A 14,041-nucleotide genomic window follows, 5' to 3' on the forward strand; every position below is an offset into this window, starting at 1 on the left:
AAAAGTAATTTACGATATCTAAAAGAATTCTAAGTTCATTATAGGAAATTTTGAAAATCACAGGGAAGTATAAAGAGTAAAATAAAAATCAGCCATAACCACACCACCACTTCTATACTCATTTTTGAGATCTTCCAGTCTTTATTTTTCAAACTTGGTATAATAATGCACACACATTTTATTATTTATTTTATTTTAATTCCATTGTAGTTAACATACAGTGTTATATTAGTTTCAGGTGATTAACATACAGTGTTAACATACAGTGATTCAGCAATTCTATACATTACTCAGTGCTCATCTTGATAAACTCTTAATCCCCATCACTTATTTCACCCATCCCTCTACGTGCCTCCCCTCAGGTAACCATCTGTCTGTTTTCTGTAGTGATTCTTATTTTTAATTTGTTCCTTTTTTCCCCTTGTTTTGTTTCTTAAATCCCACATATGAGTAAAATCATATGGTATTTGTCTTTCTTTGATTTATTTCACTCAGCGTTATACCATCTAGATCCATCCATTTTGTTACAAATGGCAGGATTTCATTCTTTTTATGGCTGAGTAATATTCCATTATATATATATGTATGTGTATTTTATATATATATATATAATACATATATACATATTATGTATTATATATATATATTTCTATGTGTCACATCTTCTTTATGTACCTATCAATGGATGCTTGGGTTGTTTCCATAATTTTGACACTTGGGTTGTTCCCATAATTTGACTATTGTAAATAATGCTGCAATAAACATAGGAGAATGTGAACACATTTTAAAACCCTGCTGTTTTCCAATGGTACATTATATTGAGGCCATCTTTTTTCTGTGCTATTGAATACTCTCCAGCAATCTGTTTTTGGTGACTGAGTTGTATTCCATCATAATATAATGTTGTAATTTATTATATTATTGTCATGCAATATATAATCTGGTTTTATAATTTCTTTAACAACCCCAGCATACTTATTTTTAGAAGTAGAAAAATCTAGTATCTCGTTGGCTTCTGGTACATATTCAGTTTCGTATTTTCACTCCACCATCAAATACCTTAACTTAGATTTTGCCAAATCGCGTACTTCCTAGCCTAGTAAACAATTGTTTTATTTCTTTAAAAAATTTTTTTTAATGTTTATTTTTGAGAGAGAGACACGGTGTGAGTGGGGAGGGGCAGAGAGAGAGAGGGAGACACAGAATCCAAAGCAGGCTCCAGGCTCTGAACTGTCAGGACAGAGCCTAACGTGGGGCTCGAACTCATGAACCATGAGATCATGACCTGAGTCAAAATCTGACGCTTAACCAACTGATCCACTCAGGTGCCCCTAGTAAACAATTATTTTAAATTCAGCAAAAATAAGGAGGCCACCAAGCTCTTTAGGTTTCTGAAATTGCGGCCTCTGTTCATGGTATCTCTTTCCCTGTTTCTGTTACTTCCTAATCCCCTGTTATTCTGATTTTGCCCTCCTTTGAATTCTTTTAACTCCTTCCTCTTCCTTCAACATGGAGTTTGTTTTATTTATTTTTTAAAATATTTATTTATTTTGAGAGAAAGTGTGTGAATGCATGTGAGCAGGGGAGGGGCAGAGAGAGAGGGAGAGAGAGAGTCCAAAGCAGGCTTCGTGCTAACAGTGCAGAGCCTGACATGGGGCTCGATTATATGACCTCAGATCGTGATCTGAGCCAAAATCAAGTCAGATGCTTAATTGACTGAGCCACCCAGGCACCCCATGGAGTTTGTTTCCTTGGATTTTCCCTTCTTTAAATTCTTTTTTTTTTAATGTTTCTTTTTATTTTTGAGAGACAGAGAGAGAGAGAGAGAGCGAGCGCGCGAGCATGAGTGGGGGAGGGGCAGAGAGAGAGAGAGAGGGAGACACAGAATCTGAAGCAGACTCCAGGCTCTGAGCTGTCAGCACAGAGCCCAACATGAGACTTGAACACATGGACTGTGAGATCATGACCTGAGGCAAAGTTGGAGGCTTAACCAGAGCCACCCAGGCACCCCTGGATTTTTCCTTCTTAATGCTCACTGTAGAAAAATTCAGATATTGTACATAAGACTCATAGGCCTTACATTTGTATATTTACATCTGTAAATATACATTTACTTGCATATCAAGGGTGGAACCATCTGGTGAGAAATTCATATATACCAAGTTTATCCCACTGATGTATAAAAGCAGAATGCCAGTTTTTGGATTTACCCGTTGAGCAATGGAGTTGACCTGTGGTCTGAAATGCTCTACCATGACTAACACATTCCCTTACTGAAGGAAGACCTTCAAAGAAAGCTGAATCATAAGGAGAAGTTTGCCTTTAAGAATGAAATCAGAGCAAGGGGTTTCAAATTGATTAGACATGTAGAATGTTCGATGATATCAGGCTAAGGCAGACTTATGTATGCGTCATTATAATTAAGGTTAGATGTGGGGTTAGAGTTAGGCCGAGGGACAGTAATTGTGACCCTGAGAAATTCATCAAGGGAATGAGTGCTGCCTTCAAGTGCCTCTTGTGTTAAATCCGTCTGCCTTCCTGTGCATGGTCCATCTTTTATCAGAAACTTCTGCATTGACCACCTGCTTCCTTCTTCACTCTCTCTCCTTCCTCCTGGTCATCCATGACTCCTGCTTTCTTGGCTCTCCTCCTATGTCTAATTGTTTTTCCTCCATCTTCTTTCCATGCTGACTCTTAGTTCTTGCATCTCTGGAATAACATGTATACAAATTTTCTCCTGGGCACTGGGGTAGTCATTCATGTGGCTCTGCTGTTAACACTCTTCCCCTTCCAGACACACAGTTGAACGACACGTTCTGCCTTCTTTGTTGTTAGGTGGAGCTGTGTGACGAGTTCTGGCCTTAATATTACGTGCAGGAGCAATATCTGTCACTTCTGGGGTAGAGCATTTAATTATGACTTTAACTTTATCCTCTAATTAAGCCAATTCCAAATTTACTGAAACAAACTTAATTGATCACCTGAGCACAGGTCCCAGTTTTCTAGTTACCTTGCAATTGATTGTCCTGTGTTCAAACCCATTCAGCATGTCTGCCGTTGGAGGCACCCTGGCATCCTTAATTCCCATGACTCTGGGGATTCTGAGCATGAACTGGTTTGCTTCTGGTTGACTCCTCCTCCTGTGCCCCCTTTCCTTCCTTTCCTTGGATTTCCATTCCCAAAATACTGTGACTGTTTACAATCTGCTATCATCTCCTTTTTTCTTCCCTTGTGGGTTCATATTTTATTTTTTCTCTTATGTTTTATTGTTATTTTAGAAGAGTTTGGGAAGGGAAAGACAAATTTGCATGTATAATCTTTCGTGTTTACCAGAAATCCATTCACTTAATCTTTCTTCCAGTTTTTAACACGTCTCACAGAGAAATTCTGAATGTGTCTTGAACCCGACAGGGACTTGATACAAATCAAAGCAGTTATAATATGATAAGGTAGCTTCCCTGACCCAAAGGGGAAAAGGGGCAGGGGTTAAAATTACCCTGCATGGACGAATCGCTGGATTCTACTCCTGAAATCGTTATTGCACTATATGCTAAGTAACTTGGATGTAAATTAAAAATAATAAAGAAATAAATAAAATATTTAAACTTAAAAAAATTATAATCTAGTGTGTTCAGAGGATGTTCTTAGAAAAATGGTGCCATGAATAAATAAGTTTGGGGAAAAAAAATACCCTGCCTGAAGATTTCTGAAAACAGCAGATAATACAATATTTCATCCAAATTTCTATTCCTACATTCATTCAAAACCTGGTGAGCATCACACTCAGATTTAGGTGCTAGGATGTGGATAAAATGATTAGAAATCTTAGAGTCTCTCCTGGTGAATTTCTTTTGTGTTTCTTCATATGCTACATGGTAGTTCAATCACTAACATAAGTTGACCTTTTGTTATAAGCTGGAGGGACAGAGAAGAGTGACTGTCTTTTTATAGAGAGAAAACAGCTGTGCCATCATCCCATTTGCCAGGAGAGAGGAAAAATTGTCAGGGGTTCCTGTTTGTCATTGGCAAGAACAGTGAGGTGCTGGGGCAACACAGTTTATTCCAGAGGTACAGACTCCTCTGTCAATCCCCAAGAATTACCTTTATCCACAAAGACCCTGATGGAGGGTCTGAAATTCCTCTTTTGACCAGCCGAAGCATGGCCTTTTGCACAGAACATTTCACGATGCCAACAGATAGTTTCCAGAGAGGAATTGGGAATTAAGTTGAGCTCTAGTTGCGGATGATTCTTTTTCATGCCTAGCTACCCAAACAAAGAGAGTAAGCCAGAAGCCAAATCCGCAAGTGAACACACACAATGGAATTGGTGCATGGGAATGTACAGGGCTCTGCCCGATTGAACTGTTGCCAGAGCACCAGGGGGCGATTTCTATCCGCCTCCCGCCTCCCCGGCTTGTATTTTGGCAGCTCTCTCTTCCCTACCCCCTCCGTCCCCTTCCCCGTGTCCTCAGATCCATTTGCACTGTTGTTTGGAAGGGGCCCAACTCACACAGATTGGCAGCACTGTAATTGGTGTTTTACTTACCTCTGCCTCTCTTCTCTCTGCGTTTGATCATTCTGATAATGACAGCTTATTTTCTCTCTCTCTCTTTACCATCGGAAAACAAAAAGGAAACTCTTGAAAGAGTTGTGGAGTTATATTTGAGTTTTCCGATGTACTGCTATGGGAATAAAATTCATATTTTTAAAATGTCTTGCCCTTCTGTGTCCCTCTTCCTCGCCGCTCACCCAAACAGCCCTGACGGGAAACAGTCATGTTGAGAATTGATTTTCCCCTCAGAAGGTGTTGTGACTATAGTGGCGACATCCTTGAGTGTTGGCATGTCAAAATGTTGATGTTCTCATTGAAGACCTTCATCGTTTCATCATCAAGGATGCTTTCATTTGCTAGATTCTGTTTGTTTATGTGCATTTTATTTCAAATGATATTTCTTGGGATAATATTTACAAGGGCTCGGGGCTCCTGGAATGAAAAGTGTTATATAAGCTGAAATGCTTACCCCAGGCAAAAGGTAATCTCCATTGCACCCACCGCCTGGTTGTAACAGCTCACCTTTACACAGTGTTTCTAGTTCAGAAAGAATTTTCACGTGTACTGTTTCATGTAATCCCCCGATAGCACTGTGAAGAGCACATAAGGGACGGTGTGGCTCCAGGAATCATCCCACCTTGCCATGCCACCAGGCACACGTGCTTTCTGTACCTGGTGTCCTGCTAACTTTTCACAGGTGTTATTGTGCAGCTCTCTAGAAGCTATGTCCCAGGCGGTTTTGTCTTGGAGATGAGTCAGGTTTACAGAAGCACAAATAAGTACAAAATAATTAGAGGGATTCTTTTATTTTCTCAAGTCTCCTGAAGAGAAAGACTGGGCAAGTAATTAATTACAGGATCTCTTTGGCAGGCTAGGGGAGAGGGGAAATCTGTGGACGCTGTAAAATTAATAAACTGATTCCATCTCAACCATCTAAACATTTCAATTAAGGATACATATAATTAGGGCAAGAGCTAGAATACAAAACGAGTGTATCATGTGATTTACCATAGATCAAGATGCCATTTCTTGTGAGTGACAGTAATGTGCTGTGAAGCCAGTGGCAAAAAAAAACAAAAACAAAAAACAAAAAAGAAAGCTGTCTATTTTCTGGGACATACACAGCCTTTGAACTGAGATTTTATAAGACAACATTTCAAGGTAGTAAACAATTGTTCTAGAAGAGGATTCTTTTAGAAGAGAAGACCAAGCAATACTGTAATAATTGTGGGTGTGGTTTGATTCCTTCGGAGGGCTTGCCTAGAAGTCCAGTTCTTGAAGGAATGTCTTAAATACAAAGCTGTTTAATGAACACTACCATAGTTGGCCATATAATGGTGTAGGGAAAATACAGGCTTTTGAGCAGCACACAGGACAAGTGTCCAACACTTGCTGGACAAGCTGGAACTGAGCTTGACTTCTGGATCCTCCATGTGCTGTTATGCAACCTTGGGCAGACCTTTTTTCTATGAGCCTCAGTGTCTCCATGTGAATATCTGTGGATTAAAAATACCTCCTTCACAGCATACTTGCGGGGATCAAGTGGGATAAAACGTGCAGCCTGCCTGGCATGTAGAAGCAGCTCCACAAATGGTGGCCGTTCTTACTGTGGCTTGATGTTACTCCCCTTCCCCATGGACCCCAAACACCTGAGCATCAGAGACTCAGTTCAGCTCCTTTTTCTGCTCCCTTGAAGCCCCAAGTTACAAAGGCTCTCAGAAATTTGGCTGCAGTCGGTCTTTATTCGTCACAGCCTTGCTTCCAGCTCACATCCTGATTGATAAATAGGCTCTACTGGACGAGGCTTAGAAAGGACTGTTTAAAAAGCCCAGTGTTTTGGCTGATCACACGACGGCTGACAACTTGGTCCAGAATCTGGTTTGTGTGAATGATTGTAAGAAGGAATCAACTTTTCATTTCTCATGTAACAAAGGAGGAAGGATTATAGCTTTATCTGTTACACACTGTAAATCACTTAAATGCCTCTTACCTACGTGTTCTGGAATCATATTTAAGGAATGTGGGAGCAATGAATGTACTTCCCAGAATATGAAGTGAGAATCACACTCATCCTGCATTCTCTTTCCATTATACTTACCATGGATCTCTGGTGAGAGGGGACCCATCTCGAGAGGAGGCAACTGGCCATCCTCCTTTTGCAGACAGGGCATTTCAGATAGATAGACTCAGAAGAATGAGCTCCAATAGACTTGAGAGTGAGCTAATATATTGGTTGAGGACTTCTTGTTGGAAAACTGAAATCTGAACAAATCATGCTCAGGCAATATAGGAAATTTATTGGCTCACATGACTTGGAAATTTAGGGATGCTGCTGGCTTCAGTTGCCAGGTTATCAATCCTAATGGAAAAGAGGTATTCTGATTACTCTAGCAGCAAACTCCTAGGGAGGACTCCACTCAGACTTGCATTGCTGGACTAGCAAAAAAACGTGCACTATTGGGTATCCTATTTTCTATTCGGTGCAAAACCATGTGCTAACTGATACTACTTCTGTTTTGTTTTCTGCCTTTCTCTTTCTTGCCCACCTTTTTTTGGTGGCCTGGGTGTATATATTTAAATATCCTTAAATATATGTTTCCTGTTTCTATTTCACTCAAGCCAGCTCTGCTTATATCACCTGTTCATCTTGGAACCATCCACCATGAGCCAAGAAATAAGCATATTGATTAGTTATTGGTCAACGTGACCATGTTGAGTTGGGAGGAGGGTGGCATCATTATTCACAGTTCCATCAGGACCACATGAACTGGGATCTTGAGGGTAGACAAACAAGTTACCCATCTGCTACACCTGTCCCTGTGTTGTACCTTTTCTGTTAAGAGATGTGATTGTTGTGACTACGTAGATTCCCTCTGGCTCCAGTTCAGTCCCTTGCCTCTTCTGCCAGTGGGTCTGAATCTTTTCATGATTTTCATTCAATAAAGGCCCTTAAAAGTTCTTAAGATGTTGGGGCGCCTGGGTGGCTCGCCGGTTAAGCGTCCGACTTTGGCTCAGGTCATGATCTCACTCACAGTCTGTGGGTTTGAGCCCCGCATCGGGCTCTGTGCTGACAGCTCAGAGCCTGGAGCCTGCTTCCGATTCTGTGTCTCCCTCTCTCTCTGGCTCTCCCCTGCTCATGTTCTGTCTCTCTCTGTCACAAAAATAAATAAAAACATTTAAAAAAAATTTTTTTTTAAAAGTTCTTAAGATGTTGCATTATTTCATAGCCTTTATAAACTTAGCCATAAGGAAACAGTTCCCATTTCCATTAAGTTTTCCCAGGTAAATTTCTAAATCTTTTATCATCTTCATAGATATGAGAGACAGTGTTTTATTTCTTTCTTGCCTTTTTCTAGTTCAGGATTCCAAATGAAGCCTATGTGAAAGGTATAGCATAGGGTATTGGTAAAAGAATATGCATTTCTGGATTAGCTGGCTTGTGTTCAAATCCCACTTCAACCACTAGACCAGCATTGGTTAGGGAAGTGCAAATAACTTTTTTTTCATTTATCATATTGGCAAACATTTTAAATATTGATGAAATACACACCTATTTCCCGCCCCGCCCCACCCCCCACCCCTGCCCTTCTCTTCCATGGCAACAATACCACATACGTTTTGCCTTGGGCCCCATCTGAATCCATATCTATTCCTGGACTGCTCAGTTATATGACTGAATAAGTTCACTTTTTCAGTTTAAGCCATTTGGGGTCAGTTGTCTATTACTTGAAATTGAATTCCAATTCACATAATTGACAATTTCCCTTTCTTATAAAGGTACCCCTTTCTTATGAAGGTATGGGGAAAATATGAGCCAGGCACTTGGTAGCAGATGGACACTATCAGACCCCTTCCTGCAACACCAGTTATAGCACTAGGGACTGTAGCTTTTTCCAGGAAGCTTCCTGTATTAAGTCCCTTGTGGAGACTGTGGAAGTCTCCCCACATTGAATGCTGCCTGCTGAATGGGACTTAATGTAGGGCAGAGTGGATGTGAGCAGTGCAAGAGATGTACAATATCAGACACTTGGTATGAACCACTTACCATCCTCACATCTTCTCAGCCCCCTTTTTACTCCAGCCCCTGCTGCAGCAGCTAGCTTTGTGCAAACATATTCTGACAGCGCCTCACTTCATCCGCATCATGGCCTTCTGCCCTGGGACTTCTTTAATGCTGTGTTGTGAGATGGCTATGGAGACCCACTCAGGCATGCACAACCTAAAAGGGCAGGGGAGTTAAAGCCCAATGGGGCATCCCTTTTCTAATGGGGGATGAGAGCTGGTGGATAATGGAGGCATATTATATATATGGCTCCTTAAAAGGTCTTAGTGGGTCGAGCCCTAGTAACCCAGCAGTGACCAACTGGATAATATACTCCTGTGCTGCCATTTCCTCTTGGCCTACTTTCCTGGATCACTTCCCAAATAAACTGCTTATACACAAGCCCTTGTCTCGGGCTCGATTTTTGAAGGAGAATCTATAATCACTGCAATCCTAATGAGATCCTCAAATTTATCTCAAGTTTCCTCAAGTCTTATATAAATAGGTATCATGGAGCTCAGTGTGGGCAATAACCAAATAATTCTGGCTCTTGTCCCAAACTGAAGGAGCCTATGAAACTGATCTCAATTTCTTTCTCTCTGGCTTATACAGTCCATGTCCACCAACAGAAAAGCCCTTCAGTGGTCATGTCTCGGCACTATCGCTGATGGCAGGGCTTTGGGTGACAACACTGTTGTCTGTGGTCTCTAAGTGATACCCAAGATGCAGACCCAGACTCTCTAGCTTCTAAGTGGCTCTGTAATCCCTTGAATCTTCTCTGTGTTGGATCCATACGGCGATGGAGAGAAGATCCCTCTTCCTCGCTGGGTTACACTTAATTCCCCAGGTCCAGGACACTGGGAGCAATATCCCCCCATCTCCTTTTAGTCCTGCCTGCAGCCCAGAGAGCTCAGACCTAGTTCATGGGCTGGCCCAGCAAGTGATACACAAGGGAGATCACAAATCCTTCATTTCGTCTTTATCTCTCCTGGACACTTTTCAGACCTTCTCCCACTAGCTTCCTTCCAAATAGTCCTGTAATTCAGAAAGCCCTTTCCTCACTGCTCCTTAGTTATGGCCTATCCCTTTGTTTGTCAGGAAGGTCTGAAACTCAGCATGAATATATCTGAGGTTCATAGGGAGTCCTGCCACTTTTCCTCCCACAATATTATCCTGAGAAAGCAAACTTCATAACTAAAACACCAGTGTTTAAATAGAGTAGAATGTCAACAAAATCCTTCTTACTGTTTACTACAATTTTAAATGTGGCTTATGAATTTCCAGGCCTCCCCAGCCTCTGATTACCAAATAAGGCCTTATTTCCCTTTGTGATCTAAAGTAAAATGATCATGGGGGTGCCTAGGTGGCCCAGTTGACTCAGGTCATGATCTCTTAGTTTGTGGGTTCAAACCCTGCATCTGGCTCTGTGCTGACAGTTCAGAGCCTGGAGCCTGCTTCAGATTCTTGTGTGTGTCTCTCTCTCTGCTCCTCCCCTGCTTGCACTCTGTCTCTCTCTCTGAAAAAATAAACATTAAAATTTTTTTAAATAAAAATAAAAATAAATTAAAAAAATAAAATTATCTCCTCTCAGACTTCTAAAATGAAAACTTAAAAATAAGGTAAAATTATCACATGTCCCCATCCTTTGAAGACCCTTCCTCTGCTGAGTCTTTGTCACCAGCTGAACTCTGAGTCAAGAGAATACTCACATGCTCTATAGATCTGTTCTGCTGGTCACATTTGTCAACCATTCTCCCCCAAAGTAACCTGTTTCTGAGGGTCCCTCATGCTTCACATAGATTTGCAATTATGGAAGGGCCCTATGAACTGGATGGATTTAATCAATTGGTAATCACAGCTCTCAGGGCTTTTTTTTTCCTTAAGCTTATATATTTATTTTAAGAGAGAGAGAGAGAGAGAGAGAGAGCACGAGTGGGAGAGGGGCAGAGAGAGAGGGAGAGAGATAGTCCCAAGCAGGCTCCACACTATCTGTGCAGAACCTGATGGGAGGCTCAGTCTCATGAACTGTGAGATCATGACCTGAGCTGTAATCAAGAGTCAGACACTTAACCATCTGAGCCACGAAGGCACCCCTTTTGGGGGTTTTGTTTTGTTTTTTAAAGTTGCTTCAAAAAAATTTTTTTAACGTTTATTCATTTTTGAGAGACAGAGTCAATTAGGAGTGGGACAGAGAGAGTGGGAGACACAGGATTCGAAGAAGGCTCCAGGCTCTGAGCTGTCAGCACAGAGGGCTCGAACCCACAAGCTGTGAGATCATGACCTGAGTTGAAGTTGGGCACTCAAATGACTAAACCACCCAGGCGCCCCCCCCCCCCGTCCTTTTTTTTTTTTTAAAGATAACACTAGTCAGGGGCACCTGGGTGGCTCAGTCGGTTGAGCGTCCAACTTCGGATCAGATCATGATCTCACAGTTTGTGGGTTCGAGCCCCACATCAGGCTCCATGCCGACCGCTTGCTCAGAGCCTGGAGCCTGCTTCAGATTCTGTGTCTCCTTCTCTCTTTGCCCCTCCCCCGCTCATGCTTTGTCTCACTCTGTTTCTCAAAAATAAATAAATGTAAAAAAAATTTTTTTTAAAAGATAACACTAGTCAGACAAAGAAGTTTGAGGTGGGTAACAGTTTGCTACTCCCACATAACCTTGCTACCATATTATAATGGAACAAGTCTCAGCTCAGATTCTGCCACACAAGCAGACATTTGCTAAACACACATTCACTAGCAGGCAGGCACAAAACAGGTCACGGCTATCTATTCTGGAAGCTTGATGAAGTCACAGCCTCTGTCTGGCCTTTTGGATGGTCTGATGAACACCTTGCATGAACTTCTGTTCACTGGAGACAAAAGCCAAGACTGCAGAGGCAGGATTCTGTCACCCTTTCAGTCAATATCAGACAACAAGGATATTCCACATCGATGGCCACACACTGGAGTGCATGCCTTTTAGCAATCAAGTGTCCCTAGTGTAGTTACTGGGCTGTCTGGATTCTGATAGCCGCGCAAGGGTGGAGATATTTTATCCAGTCTACATAATAAGAATACATGTTTCCACATTCCTGGAAATAGCTTTATTACAAATGTTTTTTTTTTTAACTTTTAAAAACCTTTTTTAAATTGAAATATATTTGACAAAAACTACTTTTCATTAATGAGAGCCCATTTCTGACATTTGTAATGCTGATCAACAGGACACCATTTTGCAAAATAAAAACCCATTTTTGACATTCCATGTGCAAATTAGCAAAGCTTTGACTATTGAGGTACAGATGGCAAATGCATTGGTGGATCGAGTGCACATCAGAATGCCAGCTGACTGCCCCAGCTACTCCCAGGGCAAAAGCTAAAACTAACTGGCTGTGTTGATGTGTTTTAAAGCAAATTGTTGTCATCTCTGTAGGTCCCTGAACCTCAAAGTCTAAGGCCCCAAATCTCTTGGATTCCACAGATTGATCACTGGACCCATATAAAGCAATCACAATAGTTGGAAGTTTTTCAAACTGCAAATCATGATCCATTAAAAGGTCATAATATGAATTCAGTGGAACACAGCCAACCTTAAAACAGCGACATAGAATATATAGAAATGTCAGCATTAAACACAATAAGGGTAAGTATTGTTTCTGAAACTCTATGTTAAATATTTGTGGCATGTGTTTACTGGTAAACTCTGTAAAGTGTACAATATCTTTTAAAATTTAAAATGTCTTGTGTGTATGTGTGTGGGTGGTTGCTTTTTTTTTTTCTTTCTTTCTTTCTTTCTTTTTTTTTTTTTTTACGGTGTTGAAAACACTCAAATAGTTGAAAATACATTTCACAAAGTTGGTGTCATTTACTCTTTAAATACTATGTATACCAGTGGTCCTGGTCTAGATTCACATTTAGGCAAAACATTTCTCACCCTCTTCAAGGGCATGGTTCTGGCGGAAGATACCCCACTTACATCACTGGGCAGAGCACTTGGCATCTTGCTCTGCAGCATCAGCATTGAGATTTATGGTGACCTCACTGCTATCGCCAAGGACAGTGGGTGGGTACTTGCTTCGTGTTTATATAACTACAGGGCCAATCCTGGAAAACTTCCAAAGACAAAAGGACTCTGTTCCAAAGACTCTGAGAGCTTTCTCAACTTCCCCAAACTAAAAGTTGCCAGTAGCCTCCCAATGGCAGTTCCAGGAAAAGAAAGAAAGAAAGAAAGAAAGAAAGAAAGAAAGAAAGAAAGAGAGAGAGAGAGAGAGAGAGAGAGAGAGAGAGAGAGAGAGAGAGAGAGAGAGAAAGAAAGAGAGAAAGAAAGAAAGAAAGAAAGAAAGAAAGGGGGGAGGGAGGAAGGAAGGAAGAAGAGAAAGAAAAGAAGTTCTGCTTTTACCAGGTACCAGCATCATACCTGCTTCACAAATAGTTTGTATTCTAGACACATACCCTGAGCCAGATGTTTTCTTTTATATCAAATAAATTGAAAAGAACGGTTGAAGCTTTTCTGACGATTGCATTGCCTCTTCAGCGTGCATACAGTGACTTGTATAGAGGGAAAAATCTGTCACATGCAGCCAAGTTCTGTCAAGTGTTTTTAAGAACTTTCTTACTGAAAGGTAGCACTACCCCAGGAGCGATTTTTAACTTCCAACAGCATTTTTATTAGCTAAGTCATCAATGCTCCAGGATCCTGCATAAGAATTGAAAATGGAGTTTGCAGAGATGAATAATGTCTACATGATTCTTTGAACTTAAGCTCAAACCCAGTTTTTGTTTAGTAATATGATAGAAATTTACAGTTTGGGTTTCTAGTATGTGTATATATATATATATATATTTATATATATATATATAAATATAAATATATATATAAACAGTTGAACTTTATGTGTTAAAAGCCACAAACTGGAAACTGGAAAGCCAGTTTGTCCTACCAACAGGACAGTCCAATGGAAGGATACAAGGTTGGTTTACCGGAGAGAAAAACATACATGATAACGAGTGGAAACTGCCGAAGGTAGCTCACCAAGGATGATGGCACCGAGTCGGATCACCCCGGGAAACTGGAAGGAAAGGACTTTGTGTTGCCTGGGGCACAAGTCTGAGAGTAAAATGATCTGGAGGCCTGGGTTGAGGTATACGCAAAGGCACTTGTCTGAGAGAAGCAGAAATAATGCCATTTGTGGTGAGGGAGCCGTGAAGAGTGACCCAGGAAGTGACTCAGAGGGTAGTGGGGATGAATCACGTCAGGTTGTGGTTCCAGAACCAAGGAGAGAGCCTGAAAGCACAAATGAAACACATCATGCTGAGGGCAGCCGGCGGATGATGGGAGTCCTCCTTCAGCTACTTGGTGCTGCATGAGAAATAACCTATTGAAAAAGCTCCGTCTCTTGTTCCAGCAAAGTAGTCTAATTCTTTTCCGTGACCAGGTAGTGCTACCTGGGCAAGTGTCCGGGCCC

The 14,041-nt window shown here is 41.2% G+C and overlaps 1 long non-coding RNA gene across 1 annotated transcript in view; it reads left to right on the plus strand.

Annotated features, from left to right (window-relative positions):
* The window catches only part of LOC113592830 (uncharacterized), a 45,270-nt gene extending 31,267 nt beyond the window's left edge, over window positions 1-14,003 (plus strand). Inside the window, exon 3 of the long non-coding RNA XR_003412779.2 lies at window positions 12,058-14,003. This is a non-coding gene — a long non-coding RNA (uncharacterized LOC113592830). The remainder of the gene's footprint in view (window positions 1-12,057) is intronic.
* The last annotated feature ends 38 nt before the right edge of the window (window positions 14,004-14,041 follow it).

This window comes from Acinonyx jubatus, chromosome D4 (assembly GCF_027475565.1).
Source record: "Acinonyx jubatus isolate Ajub_Pintada_27869175 chromosome D4, VMU_Ajub_asm_v1.0, whole genome shotgun sequence".
NCBI lineage: Eukaryota > Metazoa > Chordata > Mammalia > Carnivora > Felidae > Acinonyx > Acinonyx jubatus.